Below are 24,342 nucleotides of genomic sequence, written 5' to 3'. Positions count from 1 at the left end.
TCCTCTGGTGAGCCTAAAACAATTAGAGCTCAACTGAACAGTTTTATTTACAAAGGTGAACGTAAATTCAAGGGTATTAACACAGCTACTGAATTTCTAATGTACCACAGTTTTCAGTAAGCATTAACAAATTGGAAAGGTAACTCTGTACGCTGGGGACACAGTGAGTGTTTAATAAGTACCTTCTGCTCTGATCAAAGGACACATTTCCATATTATGGTCTCTCTGGACTCTAGCCCCGGGACTTCAAAGGGCCTGAGGGTTTCTTTAATTGATCTATTCAGAATTCTACGGTTGAAATGGACCTTAGACATCTCATAGTTCTAAGTTCCTTGTTCTGGAGGTTTCGAAATGAAAGCTGAAAAGACATTGTGGGTTTTGCCCAGGGTTTATCTACTTAACTGTAGGATGAGGCATAGAACCAACTTTTGATTCAATAATTCTTTTCTAGACAGGCAGACCAGGAATTCTAGATGGATATATACTTTTATATACATGTCTATTTATGTACATATTATATATATTTATATCTATACACACTATATACAACTATACACAACTATACGCGACTTGTTTCCAACTACTGTAAAAGAAGTGGCCACTATAGTACATCTTACCTAAGATACAAACTAGAGTAAAGAAATTGTCTATGTATTAGTTCCTCAGGCATTCCTTCCTTCATGTATTCGTATTTGTCCAATACTAAGCACCCATAAGAGGCCAGGAACTTTGGGGCCTGGCACTAAAATTACCAGGATGAATAGGTCACGGTCCCTGCTGTCAGTGACCAGGGGGTAGTTGGCGGTGGGAAGATACCCGAGTTTATACAGAGAATGGGGGTTGGCAGAGAGGAGCCAGAGGGTGTTTCAGAGAGCAGAAGACTCTGCCTCTGGGCCTTGAAATGTGAGTAGGAGTCGTGCAGTCAGACCACAAGGTACAAAGAAAATGAGAATGCTCTGAAAAGGGAATGGTCAGGCAAAACCAGGGTGATAAAGCAGCAGGCCGAGCAGAACACCTATGGGTAGCTGAGTGTGGTGAGGGAGTAGGAAGCTGGGAGGTAGTGGTGGGAAGTGTAGAGGGAAGCAGAGAGAAAAGTTGAAGACAGCTTGGGGAGCCTCACAGGCCACCAGGTGGAGACTGGTCTTCAGTCCAAGGGCATGGGGTCCACACAAGAGGATTTTGAGCAGGCAAGTGATACATTGGGATGTGGGTTTCAGCAAGACACCACCCACCGCCCCCCCCCTCCCCGCCTGCCCCAGACCACAGTGTACAAGACGAAAGGAGATGGGACTTGCAGTGAAAGAATAGGAATCATGAGGGCCAAACACACAAGGGCAGGTAGAGAGAAGAGGGTATGAATGCAAAAGATATTTGGGAGATGGAACAGAAGGACTGGATTGCAGGAGGCAAGGGAGGCAGGAGGGCTCCCAGGCTTCTGGATTATGTGAATGGGTGAAAGGTAATAACATTCACCAGGATCACACAGTGGTTAGATGGCAAGTTCTGGAAAATGACACTGATGGGACATCCCAGGCAGTGGAAAATATGGCTTTGGAATTTCAGTAAGATCTGGCTTGAGTAAATATTTGGAAGTTGTTGGGGGGGGGCAGTGAGGAGCTGTGGGAGTGGATGAGATTACTTCAGGAATGGATATGGCTAAGAGGGCGGGGCCGAGAGGCCACACACTGTTGGGGCAGCCATTTGATATGGCAGACACCTGGGTTTTCTGTGGGCCTCATGGATACCACAGAAGACAGCGAGGCTGGAGCCATTTGGCAAGACCTTGTCCAGGAAGGGCATCCTGTTGGATGAAGAGACCAGGAAGCAAGAAGGTGAAGGTAGTTTGGCTGTGGAGGGAGCTGGGAATGAAGAGATCAGGTCAGCTCTCCAATGAGAACCACCAAACACGTCTCATGAGAGAGCTTGCGTGTGAACGGCTGCCTCACAGGTAGAGCCAACCGTCAGCCAGAGAGACAGAAAAGCAGCTGCAACCAACACAGAGAAGGGGACCCGGCAGCAGCTGATACACAGCCTTCTGCCTCTCTTGAGCTCCCTAACCCCCAAAGCTGGTGCACTACTTACTGAGAAGAGGAAGGGAAGGATGCGAGAGCCAAACGCTACCCCCCGAAAAAGGTGCCAGGACCCAGACTAAGCTTTCTTTTCCTTTTGGGGGTGGGAGGTGGACCGAGAAGAGAACGTTGATTCTAACGTCAGAGTCAAGTTTCCAAATGTGAAGAGCTAGGTTTTAGAAAACTGTGTTTCAATAACCAACATGTACCGAGTGCTGATAAGGAAGCCTGGCACCAGTGTGAAAGGGAGATTCAACAAGACACAATGAGTAGCAGTTATTTGAAGAAATAAAACCAAATCGTTACATGTTTACTCTCCCCAGTGGGTTAAGACACTTGAGTAAAGAGTTAACAGAGGGAGTTCCAGAAGATCACAGTGTAAAGCCACCAGTTGGGGAGCAAGCGGCAGATGAAGCCAGTCTCCGAAGGGACTGGCAAGAACTAGGTGAGACACTTGGGAGCACTCTTACCTGTGGAGCCTGTGGGGGTCACCACATGTCCACAGCAAGCCCACAGATCGCAAACACAATAGCCATTAAGGCTGACCAAGGAGAGCACTGCAAGGTCTGAGGTAAGGACACCTGTCTTCTCCCTCTCCTGTCATCCCAGCCCCACACCAGGGGAGCTCGCTCAGGGAAGGCGGAAGGGGCAGATAGATATGGGAACAGACCAGCCCCCTACCCCCATCTCCATTCCAAACTGCTAGAGACTCAAGCTTATTAGCCTGACTTGGCAGAAGTGGACAGCTTTGAAGCAAGTAGGATAGAGAGTCACTGAATAATAGAACTAAGTCTTAAGAACCAAAAGTTACTTAAACAGTAAGTTAGAAAAGTAACTTTAGTTATAAAACCAGAGTGAGATACCGTGAAGCGGCCCCACTAAACGGCAAAAAGGAGGGGCTTGCCAAGGGGAAAGTTGGTACAATTATTAGAAAGATAAAACTGCTGTATAATCATACCCTGGGAAGCTGAGACTTCTCAATCAACTGGTTATAATATACATTTTATGTATAATATGTATAATATACATATAATATACATTTTCTTATTTGAGCTTCACAACTACTCTGCGGTAGTGGGTACCCTTATTCTCTTCATTTAAAGAAAAAGCAAAAACACTGAGGCTTAGGGTGGCCTAACAACTTGCCCAAGGTAACACCACGCTTAAACAGACAGGCTCCAAACTCCAGTCAGTGGATGCTGCTGTATATAGAACACGACTCCACTACCACATGGAACCAAAAGGTGGGCAGTTCCTAGACACCCCAGAACTGCATGGTTCATGCAGTAAAAACACCTGTCCTGAAAGCAGTAAAGGTTCCTTATAGTCATTATGGTCAGACACTATAGGATAATTTATATCTTAAATATACCGATTTATCAGACTATTACACTCGTGTTTCTAATAAAAAAGAAATAGTGTTAATTGAATGTGCTTTAATTTGAACAGCTTGTAATTGTTTTGAAGGCGAAGTTAAAACACAAAGCAATTCTTCTAGGTCAGTCTCATGTAGAAAATGAAATCTTTAATCCCATTACACAAATACTACAAATATTTTTAAAATTCAGTGATATTATTTCGAATGAAACAAGAATGCTTTGCAAAAGTCATGAAAATGGTGTCAGTGACAAAGCATAATTCCTATCATCTACCCCAAGTTAGGATAATTCTGCACAAATTCCATAAAACTAAATATTTCAAATAGACACTGGGAGTACAAGCACGGTTAATTAAAAACAAGTTTGCCTTTAATAAATGGAGGGGGGCACCAACTAAGTTAACATTAAGGGATTTTTAAAAATCAACTCTCTAATCAGGATAAGTAGGTTAAATGAGTAATTAACCTGTTTCAACACTTTATTTACTTATATTTTTTTGAGGGGGGGGGCAGAGAGAGAGGGAGAGAAAAGAGGGCACCCAGGCGCCCCACAAGGCTTTACTAGGCTTGGAACAGAAAAGATTTCTTAAAATGAAGTATTAAAAGCATATAAAATACGTAACATTTGTGAAGTGTAACAGTAGAACAAACACCCACAAACCCAGCACCAAACTAAGATGATGACCAACACCACTGAAATCCCTGTGTGCTTCCACTCCCCTAACCTGAAAGTGTTCAAAGTGTCATCCCCATTTAGTTACTCTGGTTATTGTCTGCATCTCTGCACTAGAAGGCTGGAGAAGGTGGGGGACTTACTGTTTTATTTACCAGTGTGTCCCAAGCACCTAGGTCACAACCTAGTCTACGGTGCATGTTCAATACGGTGTTACTGCATGAAGGAAAATGAGCGGTAATAATAATCATAATGATAATAAGAGCAGCAAACACTTAATCACACTTATGACCTGTCAGTCTCTATTTCAAACCCATTACATGTAAACTCATTTGATCTCAACAGCTCTCTCATCAAGGAACAATTACCATTCTCATTTACACAATGAGGAAACTGAGGCGAAAAGGAGTTGTGTGATTGAGTTACTTGATTGAGGCCAGACTCATCACCACTAAGGAAAGCAAAAAAAAAAAAAAAAAAAAAATCTTCAATATTAACATAATAGATACCATCATGTTTTTATAATCTTCCGAATCTTGAAAAACTGGTTTTCACTGGAATATGGAAATAGTTGAAAAAGTGAAGAAAATCCAACAAATCTATATTGAGCGCCTGTTTTGGGCCAGGCACTGGGGATTTAGCAGTGAACAAAATCCCTGCCCTCATGGAACCTACATTCAGATGGGGTTAAAAAAGTAACATGAGAAGCAACTGCGCAGCATGTGGGTTAGTGATGGTGCCCAGGAGACAAACCGCAGAGCGGAAGCAGGGATATGCACTATCACAGGGTAAAACCTCAGACAAAGTTGTCAAGGAAGGCCTCCCTGAGGAAGTGTATTTTGAGTAAAGACCAGAAAGAAATGAAGGAATTAGTCATGGAACAGCTTTTCAAATGGAGAGGACAGTAAGAGAAATGCTCGTCTGATATTCAAGAGTCCCAACAAGGTCAAGCTATCGTGGAGCATCACAGGAACATGCAGTAAGTGATATATGATGCAGGAGATCACCTGTGCTTTGGTATCTTGTCCTCTGTGGGTGGAGAAGATTTACTAAGATCAGAATTACAATACACAGTGCATTTAAGAGGAGCTATGGTGCATTTAATAGCAATGCAGTAATAGGTATTACATACCATTTTGTAGCCCCCTAAACTAGTTTCTTCAAGGATTACTTTGGAGCACTTTTCACTTTCCAATAAAAACTCAATCTTTTTCTGTCTGAACGTATAAACAAATGATAGAATCATCTGCCTACAAAGTTCAAGCACTAGATAGGCAATGATAGCTCTTTTCTGAGTCTTGGTTTGGATCGTTTCATGAAACCATGAGAATCTTGCAGAGAAATTACTTTCTTCTACAACAAAACTGTTGACAAGTGAGTTAATATGGGAGATGAAACACACTTCTTTCTTCTCGGTTTCTACCTACAAACCACTAAAGAAACATACAAGGGTAGAAGAAATAGGACAGCTGTCAATTTCGACAGTTTGGAGGACTGGAAAACAGATGGTGATTCATCCAGCAGGAACTTAAGCAAAGCATTAATAAAGTCCAGAAGATAGCTGATATGCATTAAAGAGCCCAATACTTATAAACCACAGGCTTCTCAAAGTGCACCATGCAAGTGGGAAGAGAGTCTGCAGGAAACATGGACCTTATCCCACCCTAGTCTTACACAGCTGAACAACAAGCAAGGGCTGACTCAGAAGAAAAGGAACCTGGAGAAAACAGAGGGAGTGTAGGGAAATGAGGAAACTTTAAAGATCTAAAAGACATGGACATAATGATAGCAGAAAGACAACAACAGAACGCCAAAAAGAACTCCTGGAAACCGGAAAATGGGTATTATGAGAGCACAAGTGAAAATTCACTAGAATAGACAGAAAGCAAAGTTGAATATCTCAGAACTAAAACAAAATACCAAAATAGGGAAGTAAACAAAGAACAGCAGCTTAGAAGGGCTAATATCTGAACAATAGGAGTTTCAGAAACAGAACAGAGACTATGGAGGGGAGCGAAGTATCATAAAATAGTTCAAGAAGATAACCTAGAACTACAGATCACGCCTTTTCTTTTTCTTTCTTTCTTTTTCTTTTTTTAAAATTTAATTAAAAGAGCCTAGTGGTGCCTGGGTGGCTCAGTCAGTTAAGCGTCCAACTCTTGATTTCACCTCAGGTTATGATCCCACAGTTCGTTCGTGGGGTCGAGCTCCCAAGTTGCACTCACAGCACGAAGCCTGGTTGGGATTCTCTCCATCTCTCTGCATGTCCCCCTCTCGGACTCACGCGTGCTCTCTCATTCTCAAAATAAATAAATAAACTTTAAAAAGAAAATACCAAAAGACAAAAAAAGAGCCTATCAAATACAAGCTGTTCTGCTTTAAAACTTGTTTAGAAAACACAAATTTATTCCAAAACAATTTATATATGTTAGAGAACAACGTGAGTATAATGCACACTTCATGTTTTGCTTATGTTTACGTCTTCGAGAAATACTAAGTGAAAGCAGGAAACTGCACCAGCTGAATGAACCAAGCCACCTAGAGAGACACAAACACACACATATCTCAAACATAAACCATGTATGTCAGGCCACCACATTTGTTGTGCTACAAAGATTATGTTTTGCTATTCTTTTGCAAATGTTAATTTTTCTATACAGAAAAGCACGCATTTAACATCCCAAACATGTCTAATCACCCAGATTCAAAAACACCAAGCAGTGCACACAAAAGAGGAGCTTTTAAGTATCGAGGAAAAGGTGGAAAGAGGGCGTTTTGAGACAAAGGAGAGAACATGTAATTTCTCCAGATCAAGAGGCATAAAAGAATCCACACTGTGGACCACCAAAGATAACCCACCCTGAGCCACCAAAGATAACCCAGGAAAATAACGGAAACTTCTATGGCTACAGCAACCTCAAGTGAAGAACCTTCACTTCTAGTGAAGTCAGCAGGAGCAAGCCCTAAAGAAACAGAAGAAATGGGAAGATTGTTGAGCAGACAGACCGAAGAGCAAATGGAAACAAACGAACGGGAACAACCTTCCTCCCAAAGAGACAGCGCTATCTGTATACAAAGACCTTACATGGAAATCTGCAAATCCTTCAGAAGCTGCTTCTCTTAGTGCCAGTAGTGGCTGGCCTGGGAGTTTCAAACATCTCTATAATTTCCAAAGAGTAGCTGTCGGGAGAGGCAGAGAGTACAGACCAGGGAACTGCAGAATTTCCCGCAGTGGTTCAGAAGCAAACCGAAGAAGAAGGCTCTATATTGGACCAAATTATCAGTTTGATGACACAGGTTACCTATTTTTTTTTTTAATTTTTTTTTCAACGTTTATTTATTTTTGGGACAGAGAGAGACAGAGCATGAACGGGGGAGGGGCAGAGAGAGAGGGAGACACAGAATGGGAAACAGGCTCCAGGCTCTGAGCCATCAGCCCAGAGCCTGATGCGGGGCTCGAACTCACGGACCGCGAGATCGTGACCTGGCTGAAGTCGGACGCTTAACTGACTGCGCCACCCAGGCGCCCCACAGGTTACCTATTTTAATTGTATGCATTTAATCCAAGTCTCCCCACAAAATTAGGTTTCTGGGGATTTCAAGTTCCCTTCATTTTAAAATAGAAAAAGTTCTAGGATCTACTTTCACTTTTTGAACAGATTAGTGAAGTCTCTGATTATCTCTGAGTCCCTATTTCTATCACATTTACCCTCCTCATGTTTCTAAGATTCTGATACCAGCAAAAATTCTCCACATTCTCCTAAAAGCAAAATTCTATAGGGCCCAAGAGAGGTAAAGTCAAAATAATGCTGGCTCACCCTTTCTAATTCCAATTAAAGTGTCGCTTCTAAACAACCCTTAAAATAATCTATGATGTTATTTTTGGTCGTTTAGGTCTAGATATGCAATTGCAAGACTCAAAGTCTATTTACTCTCTGATTAGAATTGACTTTTTAAGTGCAACTTTAAAGAGCAACAATCAGATCTTGAGCTTTGGAGTTGGACCTTAATTCAAATTTCCAGAAGTTATTTCTTCCTATGTTAAATGAAGAGCTAACACAAAGAACCTGGCATTTCCCACACCAGTAAGGTGAGCAGTGAAGGCTATGACCTTGTGCTCTGGGTTAAATCAAATTTTTCCAAATCACATGTCTCCACTTATTCTTTAAAGTAGAAAATTTTTTGAAAATAGCCTGATATAAACAGTATTATTAGAGATCATATCCAAAAGAAAATGTTTCAGCTGTGAGAACCACCTTACGCAACTTGCTTTATTTGTTCCTAACCATATAATAATAATCCTAAGAACAAATTCATAATAATTAATCATTCCAAGAACCAATGAAGATTTCATTGTTTCGGTAAAAGGGAAGATCAAGATTTGCTTTAATCTCTGTAATATGACGAATTTGTTCACAGAGTGAGTCCTGACATTTTTGTTTTATATGTTTAAAGAGAATCCCCTCTTTTTTTCCCCTCGCCTATTTTTAATGTCCCAAACTATGTTACAGTCCTGGTAGCCTCCTTCAGGAAAGCTGTCTGTACCATCTGAGTCTCTCAAGTGAAAGCTAAGGAGGGAAACTCCCATCAGCTTCTGTGACTTCTCTTCCCATGATTTTGGTATGCCTGTTGTTCCAGAAAGAAATCAAGTGAACTCATGCCCAGAACAAGGAAGGGAAGACAGTCTTTCTTTCCCATGATAGCTCCCTTCCACAGATATTTTTTGCACAAATATTTATTACACAATAACTACTTGTTTATTTCACAAACATTTTGTGTCTGGCATTGGGCTAGTCACTGGGCTCCTTTTGAAAAGTGAAATAGTCCCTCTCCTAAAAAGCTGGTAGAAATTGGTAAACAATGTTTTTCCTTAGCAGGAGTGATATAACTTATCCAGTTTTACCACAGAGCACTAGAAGGGAGAAATGTTTTCAGATGAAAACTGCTTTCTTGTTACAAATTAAGATTCAAAGAGAAAAATAAAAGGCAAGACTAAACTTTTAAACTGAATTCAACTAGTAAAATACATATCGAATGACCATGCACTAGGCAATATAGTAAGCACCATACATATTATCTTGTTTAATAGTCAGCTCACCTCTATTACCATGACATATACAGATGAGTAAACTGAGACCAGCAAAGTTAATTTGACCACTGTCACACTGCTGTTAAATGGCAGACCTGGAATTTGAACTCAGGTTTGTCTCATTCAAAAAGTCGATTTCTTTCCCCTGCACTGTAATTATTGCTTGCAAATCTACCACCCTTCCCGGACTGTGGGGCTATCACAGTGCTTAGCACAGGTAGTCACTAAAGAAATAATTTAAGTGTGAAGTAATAAGTATGATAGGTGTTGCAAGAACCAAAGAAAGAATAGGAAGAGGTCAACAAGCAAAAGGGGACAGGGGGAGTATTGTAGGCGTTGGGTAGTCAGGAAAGGTTTTACAAAGGGGTTTTCTCTTAAATTAAATCCTTCATGAATAATCTTACATCATTAGACCAGAAAAAGAGAAAATATTTCAAGGAAAATTAAGAGCATGTCCAAAATAGGCAGAAAGGCAAAGTATCTTTGTGGAAGATGCCCCAGAAGTAGGGACATCTGAAATAATTATAGAATGGTGGAAAATGGATGCAGATGGGGCGCCTGGGTGGCGCAGTCGGTTAAGCGTCCGACTTCAGCCAGGTCACGATCTCGCGGTCCGTGAGTTCGAGCCCCGCGTCGGGCTCTGGGCTGGTGGCTCGGAGCCTGGAGCCTGTTTCAGAGTCTGTGTCTCCCTCTCTCTCTGCCCCTCCCCCGTCCATGTTCTGTCTCTCTCTGTCCCAAAAATAAATAAACGTTGAAAAAAAAAAAAATTTAAAAAAAAAAAAAAGAAAATGGATGCAGAAGTATCCAGAAATCCTTCATTTATCCAAAAGTCTTGAAAACACTGCTAAAGAATCTGAAATTTACCCCACAACACATGAGCTCCAGGCCACCAGAATAGATGCCAGTTATAAACAGCCAATTTTACCTAACCTAGTGCAAACCAGCCAAATATCAACCCTGCCTCTGGGAGATGGGAGCAGACACTGAAGGCGTTCCTACAGGCAAATGCTCTGGATTTCAGAAAGGTGATCCTGGATACAGCATGAAGGCTGAAAGGAAAAGGGCAAAAGCAGAGACTAGGAAGAAATTCTGGTAAAGGGTCTTGACCAGTTAAGCAGGTTGGGGAGTGATTTTAAAGGAAGCCAAGTTATCAACATATAATCAACATTTCAAATGATTCTATCGCTGTAACAAATAAGTATATAAATTACACAGCAACCATTATACAGTAAGAATAATCCAGAACTGTGACTCCTAGATTGCCCACGTACATACACATGAATGTTATTTCAGCAAAATAACAAGAACAATCACTATCATTTAGCTAAGCACCTTGTTTTTTTGCTCAAGTCGTATAACATCAAACACTTATTTCGCATACGAGCATTTTTAGAAAGGTCCTGCCTAGTAGAAAATATGGCGCTGTAAACTCTACATCACAATGGCCTCCTTTAATCTTTTACGGAAAATAAGAGCAGACTCTGTACAACAAAAGGAAGTAGTAATGATGTGTTTCCAGTAAGCCTTCTGAGTCCTTCTTTGTGATTATCTTATAGCAAATGTGTCAGATGTCCTCTGGCCCACACTACTTTTAGTTAGATGGGTCGTCTACTCCCATGGATCATTTACAAGCCTGCAAATGAAGGAGCACAAGTACAACACAAAAAGCCAAATAAACACAAATCTTGTCATATAAAGATGGATAAATGGAATTTAAAAGTCTAGTATAAGACACAAGATATTAGAAGTTACTCTACTTATGGTATTTATCTGGGTGTTTAAAGAATTTGATATAGCCTCCATTTCCACATGAAAAAAGAGGATATAAAGAATTAGAGAGAGTTCCAAAAGGGCAAAAAGTAACTTAAAAAATTATAAAACTAGAGTGGAAGAGAGTAAGCAACAAGGAAACAAACTAATGCAATACAATGCCAGGTCCATTAAGATGGTGAATATGTCTGGAAGTATTTAGAAACTCTGTTTATTTATCTTTGAAAAGCAATGCCTATGTATAAGATATATAATGTACAAACAGCAAGTCAACATGTAATTATAATGCATGTTCTACTTATTAAGAGTTTGAGAAACTTAAAAAATAATATAAATCATGCCACTCTTTTCAAGGAAAGAGATCCACTTAAAAATTTTAAACCTTCCTCCAACTAATCCTAAAACTGAAGTTGATCATACAAGAAAATATTGCACCTAAGTTTCTTAAGTGTTAGACCAAAGGGGTCGATTTTACTTCACAAACTAATAAAAAAGACTTCGCCATCTGTGTATAAGCCTAAGGAAAGAAGTATAAATGGATATAAAACTATATGTGACTTCCTAAAATTACAGAATTTCACTTTAAAAGTCCTTGAAAATTTCTTTGAAGAGTGGTAATGATCTAAGAACTATAAATCAAATTCAGGTCATTTCACATATTCTCAAGCTTCTGACATACCTGTATTAATCTTCAGTCTACCCAGAATTATAGAAACAGTAGTCCTAGCTAAACTTCAGCTCACAGACTGGTTGCACTTCTAACTCTAATTAAAAGTTACAATGGCTAAACAGCCCATGTATAAGAACACTATACACTTGAACTCAGAAATAGGTCAATGAGAATAAATTCAGATTAACTACTGAATTTCATTAGGAAGTTTATAGAAAGAAAACTGTTCTCTCTTTCGAAATGGCCTTTAAGGAGCGCCTGGGTGGCTCAGTTAGTTGGGTGGCCGGCTTTGGCTCTGGTCATGATCTCAAGGTCCATGAGTCTGCGAGCTCAAGCCCCACATCAGGCTCTGTGCTGACAGCTTGGTGCCTAGAGCCTGCTTTGAGTTGTGTCTCCCTCTCTCTCTCTCTGTTCCTCCCCCACTTGCACTCTGTCTGTCTCTCTCTCTCAAAAATAAATAAACATTAAAAAAAATTTTTTTTAAATGGCCTTTAAAAGATACGTCTAAATCCTTAAATGTGTGGCATTTGATTAGAGGATTTAATGAAAAAAAATTATATTTGCAAATTTATATTCATCTGCTCTTAAGATATAATAAAGGAGGAGAAGTTTACAGGAATCCTTACCTGCAATCCAATCATAGTAATTATCAGAGAACAATGCCAGAATAGATTAAATCATGAAAGAAAAAAAAGAAAAATCAGTCATTTTCCATACTGCTTACTGTACCCGTAATTGAGATATTTTATACGTATGTACATAGTTTACATTTTCATATATGCAAGATTACACTGGCAAATTTAAAATGCTTATCTATGTACACAGGGAGTACTCAATGTCTGCTAAGTTGAGTTTGGGGAAAAATTAAGTATATTATATTTTATAATCACATGTTTAGAAACAAGGGGAACTAGGGAGTTATTCAACAAAAAATAATAGAAACTAAGCAACATAGAAAATACATATCTAATGTTAAGGGAACAAAAAGATAATAGACTATCCATGACCTATGATGACACCTATAACATGAATGCGTATGTGCAGTAGCCAGCATTCAAGATGGTCCCCAATCATCCACCCCTCTTGGTTTTCATACCCTTGTAAAGTCCTTTCCTATAATGAATACTGCTGACCTGAGAATAATGCTGCACAAATGATGGTGTAGGATTTCTAAGACTAAGTCACAAGGATTCTGCTTTACTCTCTCTTCAATCATTCTCTCTGGGAGAAGCGAGCTGCCATGTCATGAAGACCCTCATGCAGCCCTATGGAGAATTCCACATAGCAGGGGATTTAAGGGCACCCTGTCAAGAGCCAGCATCAACTTGCCACCCATGTGAGTGAGCCATCTCGGAAGTGGAGTCTCCAGCCCAGTGCCAAGCCTTCAGATGGCTATAGCCCTGGCTGACATCTTGACTGTAACCTCATGACAGACCCCGAGTGACAACTGTCCAGCTAAGCCTCTCCCACATTCCTGACCCTTAGAAATGGAGTAAGATAATGTTTGCTGCTGTTTTAAGCCACTCGATTTTAGGATGATTTGTTACAATAGAGAACTAACAGAATATATATTTCAAAAGGCCATATAATAATAACAGTATCAGAGTATGACTACAGAAGAGGACCAGAGGTTATTTCTTCCTCTACTTACCAAACTTTCTATAAGGTTATTCACTTTCAAGTTTCAAATTTTTTCAAAAGCATACTCAATGCTCCTCTCTCTAGTTGCTCCCACCACCTTCACTAGAAAAGTTCTACCCGAGTCATTCATTCATTCAGCAAATGCCTGCAAGGACCAGAAATCGAAACAGTCATAGTCCCTGACCTCAGGGAGCTTACATTCTAGTGGGAAAGAGAGGCCTCACTCAAGATGTGTGCCAGAGCAGTCTGGGATTACAAATTGTGATATATAGTCCACTTTGCTGTAACATGCATGTGTTTGTGGAAGGCAAATTAATTCATAAGTGATTAGTAAATGAAAATATGATGTCAGGATAACACAAATATTTTGTTGATTCACAGGGGTTTTTCCTACACAAGAGGAGCCATGACATCCAGTGAATCGCAACCTTTAACAAGAAAAGAAAAAGCCCTCAGCACGCTATAGCAGCAGCAGGAGCCCTTTCATTGGTATTTAATGAAACTTAAAAGCAAGCCCTCCACCAGGAGCTCCCCCCACCAGCTCTGTGCAGCTTTCAGTTTATGCCAGCTTAGCTGACTCTTGTACCGGCCTCACCACAGCCCCACTGGCTTAGAGCTTCATTTCTTCTGCGTTATCTTAGCACCTGCCGCCTCTGCTCTAATTAAAATATTGCTGGCATTTCACTCTACTTTTTTGTGTGTATTTTTAAGACCTACCATGAGAGCTTCCAGCTATATTGAGCTGGTATCAATTTTTTGTTCCCTCCCTGCTCTGGTTACAAAGCTGCCTAAGTGTTGAGTGGTTGGCCCCAACTCTGTTTTCTCCATAAGCTGTCTTATTTTTTGCACGCAAAATGAGGTTTTTTAGGAATATACATATCATGGCATAGAAGGAATGCCTGCACTATTAAGGAAAATTTTACAGTTCTAGGAGACAGTGTAACAGAGGGCCTTGAACAATCTGGGCATGGCATCTACAAAGGTCTAAAGCCCAGAGACAGGTGGCCACGAAGAGGCTTACAGACCCTTTCTCTTTCCCTGCCCCAAATACTTTGCCAGACCCCGGAAGCTATATTCACTTCAGAAGGCTTAAGCACTCCTCTGTCTGACCAGACTGTGGTGAGACGGTTGGGGGGAGTTGGGCCTAAAAGCATTCCTCCGCCTGGGCTGAACCTTAGAGTCGATTGGGAAGCTTTTCACAAATACAGATATTCAGGCCCATCCTGATTTAATCGATCAGTGAGAGTCCTCAGTCCCGCTAGGTTTTAAAAGTTCCCCAGGTGAATTCAATGCGAAGCCAGGGCTAAGAACCACTAAACCAGCAGTAATCAAAGGATTGGAGAATAGGTCTTAAGAAGAACTTAAAAAAACAAAAACCTGATAGAATTTATGCATTTAAAAACTCTGCAATTGTAATTAGTCAATAAGACTAGCAAGGTACTGTATGTTTTTAACCATACTAGTTTTCCCCAGTACAATGTATACAGATTTATCTGAGAGCACAGGCAGGATGGGGAATAAGCAGAGATGGCGTGTGAAGTCCAAGACCAAGGAGCGCTGATCTCCATCTCTGGGAGAGGCAGCGCATAGGGGCTGGAACATAAGGGCTAGAAGCCTCAACTCCACTGGGGCGACAAAGTGGGGAGAAACGGGGGTGGGGGAGGCTCGGAGGAATTTCCAGGGGGATTTAGGTCAACTATTCAAAAGGAGTTCCTGATAGAGCATGCTACAATAGTAACACATACCATTTACAAACATGGCCATGTTTGGAATGTCAAAATAAAGGATAAAAAAAATGCACAGAGTGGTTTAAATCCAGTCCTATTTTATGGAGGTAGAAAAGCAAGTTGCAACAAGTTCTCACACCTGGTGATCAATCACAGGAAGGGATATTTATGAAAATACAGATCCCTGAGTCCAATGTCACAGGTGTGGACTGGAATCTCCAGAGGCAGGAAATGATATATACCCAGCAAATACCAATAGTTGCGGCCATCTAGTCAGCATTTCCAGGGTGTCAGGCAGTCTCTTAAGCACTTTGTATGTTTCCTCTGATTTCCTGCAACGACCCTAATGGTTAACTGGGGCAGAGAAGTTAAATAACTTGCCCATGGCAAAGGGTGGATCCAGGTTCAAAGCCTGCAGACCTACATATAGTCTGTGCTCCTACCCACAACATTCTGCAGCCCCTAGAACACTTAGCCCACCCCCAACAAACCAAGTGATTTTGAGGCTGCCAGGATTTGAGAAGCACTACACCATAATCTCTCAAAGTCTTTTTTTAGCCGTATCATGCTACAAAATCAGGCTCAAAATCAACAGTATCTTTCATTGTTGGGCTCTAAATCAAGTAGCATTATCTCCTTTATTATGAAGAATTTGCAATATGCTAAATGTACAGAAATAGTTTTCCCGTAGAAGATGGGCTTATGTCTAAGACTTCTGCCTTTGACAAAAATAGAAATTTTATATAACAGATTCTTCTTGAACACACTTAGCAATTTGCTGTCTTATCAATTCTTCCCTGATAATATCTCTGCCTTTTCTTTTTCTATTCCTACTGCCATCATCCTAATCCGGACCCATATCGTTAAGACTTCCAGATTATTGCCATATCATCTGGTTAACCTGGCCCCAATCTCTATTCAGCCAGATCCAAACAAATTCATCCTGTATACTGCCTTCCAGGCTAATTTCTTAAAATTTTCTTTCCTTTCTTGCCCATCACCCATTCGCTTAGGAGTCCTCTAATGATTACACACTACCTATAGGATAAAACCCCACCCTTTAGCTTGGCATTCCTGGTCTGCAACCAACTGCCCCTTAACCAACTCGAACTTCTTTTTAAAAAAATTAAACCACAATGCCTTATTTTTGAAGCCCAAATTCCTTCATCAAAACAAGAATTAAATAGATCTGAAAACCACATTTAGGATGAGAAAAATACTTAAATTGTGGGCTAATTCTTTAAATCCCTTCAGTGAGATTCAAACTATCTTACCGTTAAATGTTCAAACTTGGTACAGACTCAGATGAGCTGCTTGCTAATACGTAAACGTTTTGCAGAGCACGTCGAAGGATGTGAACTTGGCTGAGTTCTTGCACCAGATCTTTCAGGTAATCTCAAAGTTAGAGTTAATTGAGTTTCAGAGTGTACAATTACACCAAAACTGCCCCAAGGCCACAGGGAGGGGTCGGCCTGTTCTTAAAGCATGAATCTTTTATATAATCCACAAAACCAGTTCGCAAATCTTGAATAAGATTATTTTTACTTTAAAACATACAGTACCTTGCCAGGAAGAAAATGCATACATACTAAAATTACAAGCTAGGGCAATTTAACCATATATATTTTAGTCTGATACATCTACTTCTTCATCTACTATAAGTTTAAAAAAAAAAAAGAAACAAGTTGTTACTACGAAGGAGAACTGAGAAGAAAGGATCAAGTGTCTATGCGCTAATATCCATTTTCAGGTGGAGCTAATTTATTAGTCAGTTCCGAGGCTTCTCTGGAGCCCTTGTAAGAGGTCTCTGGTAACGTTACCCCAGAAGGGCTGAATGAAAGATGAAGGCAAAAAACACAACCCTCCATAAGGTGATAATCACTCTGGAGAGCGGAAACGGGGCAGGCAGATAGATGAACATTTGCGAGAGTCCGAGAAACACAGGGCTGTTATTAGAGACCACGTTCTCTTCCTTTCCCCTTACTCAGTAGAGCTCAGCTACTGCTTTCTTAGTGCTTACGTGAGGTCCAAGTAATTCGTTCTGATATTTAATCCAAGGAATTCTCTATGTAATCTCTTTTAAAAGATTCAAAAAATATGCAAATAATTAATGAAGGAAAGAAATCCAGAAGAAAACCTCTCCATAGTCCAGTCTTTTGTAACAGACTCACAGGACAACTCCAGACCTGGAAGTACAGGGGAGGGGAGAGAAAGCCTCTGGCAAAAAGCAGCATCCAGAAAGGAACTGAGAAGTCCAAGGGGTTGAGGATTTTACCCAGTGCTTATTGTATCACCAACAAAGACACGAACTGCCTTGGAAGAGCTCTCCAAATAACTAGATCAGAAAAAAAGAAGACTTACCAGGGAAATGCACCGATGCCTAGACACATCTTTTGTAATCAATGTTACCTCATTCGTAAAAATTATAAACAGTTCAGAGTCTAAATTATAAGAAAAATTTCTTAAAGTTGCTACACAAGCAGTTACATTGGTTTTTAATATTGCTCATAACTACAGAATCCTATTCCTCACTGTCTGGGGCTACCTTTGCCAGCGGGGCCATTGATGACAAATTTTTAAGGCCTCGCTGTTTATTTTCCTTTTCTCAAACAACCTGTTTCGGGTCGCCCCCCCCCCGCCCCCGGAAGAAGGCAATATCTGCCTTCATTTGCTATTTAATTTTGCACAAAACAATCATGTTTTACCACGCCAGGGTCTGGCACTTGACATGATTCATTTCACTTTAATAGGAAAAACGCTGAGGAGCCAAAAGCAAGCTGACGTCAGGCACAGCTTTTCAGAGCACAAAATCCAGTCTCTGCTGGGACCAGTCCGCATCTCCTCCACACCACCTTTAGCTATCACCTCATCTTAACACCAATCCAAATAACTGGAATTCAAATGGCTCACTGATAAAGGCTACGTTTTATTCTTCTGCTTACGAATTCAGGAAAGCATGGAATGTAGTTTAGAAAGTTTTCCACCAGAAAAGTTAAAGTTTAAAAGTTTTGGTATATAAAATGCTTACTAGTTAGTCACATGGAAAACTTCTGATGTTAGATAACCAAGGGTTTGCAGTACATCAAAGCAAAAAGAATCTACAAAAATGCAATCCTGCCACCTTGTGGTACCCATTCAAAAGCACTTCACCACTTCGTACCTGAAAACAAATTTTGATTTTTTTTTAACGTGCTTATTTCAAAAAACGTTAATCAAAATAACATAACAAATATTTTAAAATCTTAAATATTGATTCAATGTTCCCTGAAATATATTGAAATCTATTAAATTGTCAATGTTTGACTTAAAGAAATTGTTTCTAAGGTCAAAACTAAATTCTCTCTTCAAGTATGTATAAGAAGTAGAAGTGCAATCGTGAACACTTAGAATTCTCAGCAAATATTTTGTAGCAATTATGGATCATGCTTTTCTTTTTTGGTAGTTAAAAAACCATCATGTTATATAGATGGAACTGCAAAATTTTTACCGCCACGGACACAGCATTGTTTGATCAACTTTAAACTATGAAGTCAGAATATATGTAGTAAATCTCTCCAGTACCTTTACTACATATATAATTCTTACATTGTTCAGACTCCTCAATGAGTGCAAATAAAGAATTAAGTTTCTTAACATCATGTTGACATAAATAAGGTTAGTTTTAAAATAGTGGATAAAAATGTGGGACCACTGACATTTTCAGAGCACCATCTAAAATAATTCATTCCTTTCAGAAAACTACTAAGTGAAAACTAGTCTCTTTTGGCATATAAAGGGTTGGAAGTTTATTCTGTGAAAATGTGAACACAAATTACAGAAAAACATGACAGGAATATTAGGTTGAATCAGATGAAATTCTATTTATGTAGGTCAAAAACTGTTGAGTGCTGCTTATTGTAATAACTAACATTTCACTGACAGCTTCCTGTAAATGTGTGCTATGTACTTTACCTGATCTATCCTATTTAACAATCCTCATGTTAACCTTGTGAAGGAAGTACTATTATTATCCCCAGCTTACCAATAAGGTAAGAGGCTTAGAGGACACATAACCTGCCATGAGTGGCAGGGCCTGCCTGCCTCAGTTCCCCACCACCATATCCAACAGAATAGACATTTATATAGATAAAAATAGAATATCTGCCAGAATGTTTCTGAAAAGATAATCAGATCTTTTGGCTAATTTTTTTTCTGTTAACGATGACTCTAGACAGCATTTATACCGTTGAAACTTTCAGGGAAGAGCCAAGGGCAACTACTGCCATTTTTGTGATCTGCATACAGCATCATTTGAATTCACTTCTTTGACAGATGCCGGTCATCTCTTTTATCTCACAACCTCCTCTTTTTTCATATAAAGCAGGATTTTTTTTACCGTGCATGCTGGTATTAACCTCTCGGATACTCATAACCACTAGCATATCTGATTTTTCTCTTCTCATCCATTCAAAAAATACTTGGTTTCATTCTTACCTGACCAAAAACATAAAGTCATAATCTATACCCTCAAAAAATCTGTATTTTAGTAAGAGAGACACCAAGAGATGGTCTACTGCTAAGTATTTCAAGATAAGTACGTAGAAAGTATAATGGAATTTGGGAACAAAGGCAGCTAACTTTGTTTTGAGGTTATCGATTTTTGCCCCTTCCTTCCATGTTCAAAATCATTCTCCAAATAAGCTCCACATTTAACTAGGCAGCTTTGCTAAGTGTTTGTAGTATAAAGTCTTATAATACAAGAGCTGAAATTAGCATTAATAAAAGAAGTTAAAAAACAACAAGTTTTATCAGGGATAGTGAAACTATCAAATATTAAGCAAATAAATACTTCCACCATGTTTTATCTTTTCTGTCCACAAGTCCGAATAATCCACCAAATGGCTACAGGAGAAACAAAGATATCGGTATTACCTATAAATTCTGTAAGTAAACTCAGAAAGATAGAAGATTAAAGAAAATTCAAGAAACAAATATTTGCAAGTCCATTTGCTTTAAATTCCGTTGTTTTGACAAAAGCGCCCCCTTTTAAAGTTCTATCCCAGCCCTTCCTTTACTCCTTTTCCCCTTTTAGCTTTCTTGATAAAATAAACAGCTTTTCTTAATTTTCTCCCTACACGTCCCTAAAATTGGACATAAACTTCTTTAGAAAACCTTCTTGCTTCAGACCAAGTCTATGATCAGATTTTAAATTGCCAATAAAATATGATATCAGCTTATTAAAAAGATTTCCAGTTTAAAAAAAAAAAGATTTCTAGTTAAATCTTTAGTGAGTATCTGTTGCTTTTATGATGAAAACTCTTTACGCTAATTCATCCAACAAGTATTTATTGAGCATACTTTACATGTACTAAACATATATAAAAAAGTATAAACTCAGGAGCTAAAAGACTGGGACCTATTCTCCTTAAGCAGCTACCTCTTGACTTCAATTTCTTCACTTGTAAAATAAGGATAAAAATACTTGCCTTACCTCCCTCACAAGTCATGCCAAGGATCCAAATGAGACAATACATGTAAGAGCACTTACAGAGTATTAAGCTACTTTTAAAGCCAATCATAAGGAAGGCAGTTAATATCACAAAAAAGGTAGGCAAATAGGATTACATAATGCTGTAACTGAGGTGAAATGTATCCTTTATAGCCAAAATAATTTCAACTAACCATTAATTTCAGTGGGATATTTATTTGTGAATCATAAGTTCTGTTTGGTTTCACAGAAGTGTCTTTTTAAAATCATCACAAGCCAGCTATAAAAACATTACATCTTAAACAATAACCTCCCACTGTCTATTTGTCAACAACTAAAATCTAAATTCTTTCGGGGTGCCTGGGTGGCGCAGTCGGTTAAGCGTCCGACTTCAGCCAGGTCACGATCTCGCGGTCCGTGAGTTCGAGCCCCGCGTCGGGCTCTGGGCTGAAGGCTCAGAGCCTGGAGCCTGTTTCCGATTCTGTGTCTCCCTCTCTCTCTGCCCCTCCCCCGTTCACGCTCTGTCTCTCTCTGTCCCAAAAATAAATAAACATTGAAAAAAAAAATTTTTTTTAATCTAAATTCTTTCAATGTTTTCTTTTTTAAAAAACACTCTTTCCAGGGCGCCTGGGTGGACCAGTCGGTTAAGCATCTGACTTTGGCTCAGGTCACGATCTCATGGTGTGTTAGTTCAAGCCCCACATTGGGCTTTGCACAGACAGTGCAGAGCCTGCTTGGATTCTCTCTCCCTCTCTCTCTGCCTCCCCTGCTTGTGTGCATTCTCTTTCTCTCTGAGTGAATAAATAAACTTTAAAAAAATTAAAAAAAAACAACAATCTTTCCATCTGCATCTGTATTATTATAAAAACAAATATTATTTGACCATTAGTAATCAGATAATAAATGATCTCTCAGCCCACTTAGTGCTCTAAAGTAATGTGATGACTTTGTTAGAAAGTTTACAAATGTTTCAGGAACCCATTAATCAAAATAAATTAGAATTAATAAGTGAATCAATTTTTTACTAAAAATAATTAGATAAATTTGCCATCCCATGCAAGGGTTAATTTAGGAAAAAAGCTTATTTCTCCTTTAAGATTCAAGAATTTTCATTTGTGCTAAGCAGAAAACTTCCCATTTGCAATTTCAGCTCTAAAATCAATATCCTTTCTTCGAACTGTTAGTATTCATGAATCTACAGATTTAATCACAAGACTTAAAAGTTTATTTGTCCATTATCCTTTTGATTCACCTCCCTTTAAATAAAACTAACTATATAATCTATGTCTTTTGATGGTAAGCTAACTGCAAAATTCCTAGAAGTATTTTCTCTAATTTTAAGCCAGTTAACAGCTTATTTTGAAATTTAAATGGTTTTTAAAATGTAATTCTACATTAATTCTTAACTGAAAAAATTAATACCAACTACTCTCAAGTATCTTACATTTACGTAGAACTGTGCAAGTAGATGGGTACTTTCACCAGATTCAAGTCAGTTTATTTCAGCTACAGAAACAGTAGATAAAAACAGTATACACATACGGGATATAGATATACTTATGGATATATACACATATGTGTGTGTATACATCTATATACACACTAAAACAGGAAGTTAGAACTTGCCAGCTCTAAAAAACACTCACAAAAATTCATTTCAAAAGAACCATTGCAACGGCAGCTTTACACATACATTTAAAGACCTCTATTTTGAAAACATCCTGAAGGATGGCTGGCATCATTTTCAAGCATAGATAAATGAAGGTTAATATTTTCTGACAGAAAAACTCACTATAAAATTCTAAATCATCTACAATTTTAAGTCAACTCGTAATGGCTTCACTTGGAGAATGAAACAAATTAAAAAGTTGTTACCCAACTAAATTTTTAAAAGTCATAAACTAAAACAGGACTCTGTACAATTCGTCTCTGTTTGCACCTGAAGGCAAAAAATTCCTCCCTTCATAATCCCCAGATAATCTTCCAAGTGGTTTTTAAAAATAGTTTTTAAAATGTCTCAAGGGGGGTGGGGACCCAAATGACTGAACTGAGCCTAATTTCACCCTCCAGGATGGGTACTGAGGAGCCAACCACCTTTCAAGGTAATACAGCCTGCGGAGGACCACAGGGGGGCAACTCCTTCCACAACTACTACTCACAGCAGGTCTAGCACTAGGCTACAGAGTGAGTTTCAAGATGGGCACACCATGGTGGCTCTCCAGGGGCCAACTGACACTCCTGTGGCCCCAGCACAGCAGGAAGGAGTCCCAAAGTTCCAGGGCCCCTCAAGGCAGTTTCTACTTAAAGGGGCAGTGGCCCCATTCATTTATAGTGATTCACTGCTTCAGAGAGAACAAAAATACTATGCATATAATGATTTGCTAGGTTTCTGAGATTTAAAGGACTTAGGAGATTTTCTTCAGGTTTTCTTAGCCTGTAACAAGTCAATAGCACATGGCCTCTATTGATCATTTCTCCTTGATCCAAAAAGGCAGAAGAATCTAGGAGGGGATTTTTCAGCTTTTGAAAATGTTTGTATGGGGAGAAAAAAAAAAAACAGTAATGAGGATTCGGGAATGGAAGGAAGAAGACTTGAGGAAGAGAAAGGGTAAAGGAAGGGATGAAGGTAGGAAACAAGGAAGAGAGGAGGGGGGAAGGAGGGAAGGAGGATCAAGCAGACAAGCAAAGCAAAACTGAAACAAGCAGATAGCAAGGACTCAGAGAGAAACGGGAGTTGTCAGACAGCTTTCCTCTTCCCAAGAGGCCTCGCAGTACTTCCTGCAATTTGTGTCAAGGATATTTGTGTCCCATAAAAATACCATTTTACTGGAGCAGAGGTGGGGACGGGGTGGGAAACACACAGTTGTTCATTTGTTTCTCTCCTGAACAGCCTGCAATGCTACTGCAGAAGGTAGAGAAAGACTGATAAAATCAAAGTAGAGGGAACTGACATCAAGGGTGCCTGGGTGGCTCAGGTGAATAAGTGTCTGACTCTTGACTTCAGCTCAGGTCATGATCCGATGGTTCATGGGATCGATCCCCATGTGGGGCTCTGTGCTGACAGTGAGGAGCCTGCTTTGGATTCTTTCTCTCTCTCCCTCTCTCTCTCTCTCTCTCTCTCTCTGCCCCTCCCCCAACTTGCTCACTCTCTCTTTCACAGTAAATAAACATTAAATAAATTTTTAAAAGGTAAATGGCAATAATAAAAGCAAAATGATATAAATTTCATGAAACAGGAAATGTATGCAAGTAAATGTGCCAGTTTGATCTTTTTAAAGACAGCTTAAACTTTAGAAAATAAAGGAAAATGTGTAATAGAAAAATATGATACAAAGGAGTCAACATCACACAGACATCTTTTCTAATCATGAGATTAAAATGAACAATAACAAATACAGTATATATCAAAACTTCAGGATGCAACTAAAGGAACACGTAAGGAAAATGTACAATCTTGAGCATTAGAATAAAGGCCAAAGAATAGTGAGATAAGGCTTTATCAAGAAAACTGTGGGTGGGGGGATCCCCAGCAAAGTAAGCCAAAATACAGGAAAAGAGATAATAAAAGTAACAGCAAAAGCTATTAAAACAGGAAACACACATGTAAGACCGAGGCCAAATATCGGCTCTGTGGAAAAGACTATAAAAATAAACCGTGAAACCTCCAGGATGGTAAAGAGGGAAGGCAGAGAGAAGCAATATTAGGAACGAAAAAGGCATATAACCGTAATTTAAAAGATACAGATTAAAAGAACAAACTGTTAGAAAAATACAATCTACTGAAAGAGTCTGATGAAGACCTATGAACTCTAATAGTCCTATATTGCCATGAAATAAAATTAGAGCAACAGTGAAAAG

At 39.3% G+C, this 24,342-nt stretch overlaps 1 protein-coding gene across 2 annotated transcripts in view; it reads right to left on the bottom strand.

Annotated features, from left to right (window-relative positions):
• Positions 1 to 24,342, bottom strand: part of TSC22D1 (TSC22 domain family member 1) — a 136,007-nt gene that overhangs the window by 16,289 nt on the left and 95,376 nt on the right. Inside the window, exon 1 of one of the 2 annotated variants that reach the window (XM_040448500.1) lies at positions 22,644 to 22,664. The exons of the other annotated variant lie outside the window; for it this stretch is intronic. The gene's annotated coding sequence lies outside the window, so the exon portion shown is untranslated. Of the gene's footprint in view, positions 1 to 22,643; positions 22,665 to 24,342 lie in introns of those variants that run through there. 2 annotated transcript variants of the gene reach the window in all.

Source organism: Herpailurus yagouaroundi, unplaced genomic scaffold (assembly GCF_014898765.1).
Source record: "Herpailurus yagouaroundi ecotype Mexico unplaced genomic scaffold, PumYag 197, whole genome shotgun sequence".
Classification (NCBI taxonomy): Eukaryota; Metazoa; Chordata; class Mammalia; order Carnivora; family Felidae; genus Herpailurus; species Herpailurus yagouaroundi.
The sequence above is the reverse complement of the archived record's forward strand: the minus strand, read 5'-3'. Positions and strand labels throughout refer to the sequence as shown.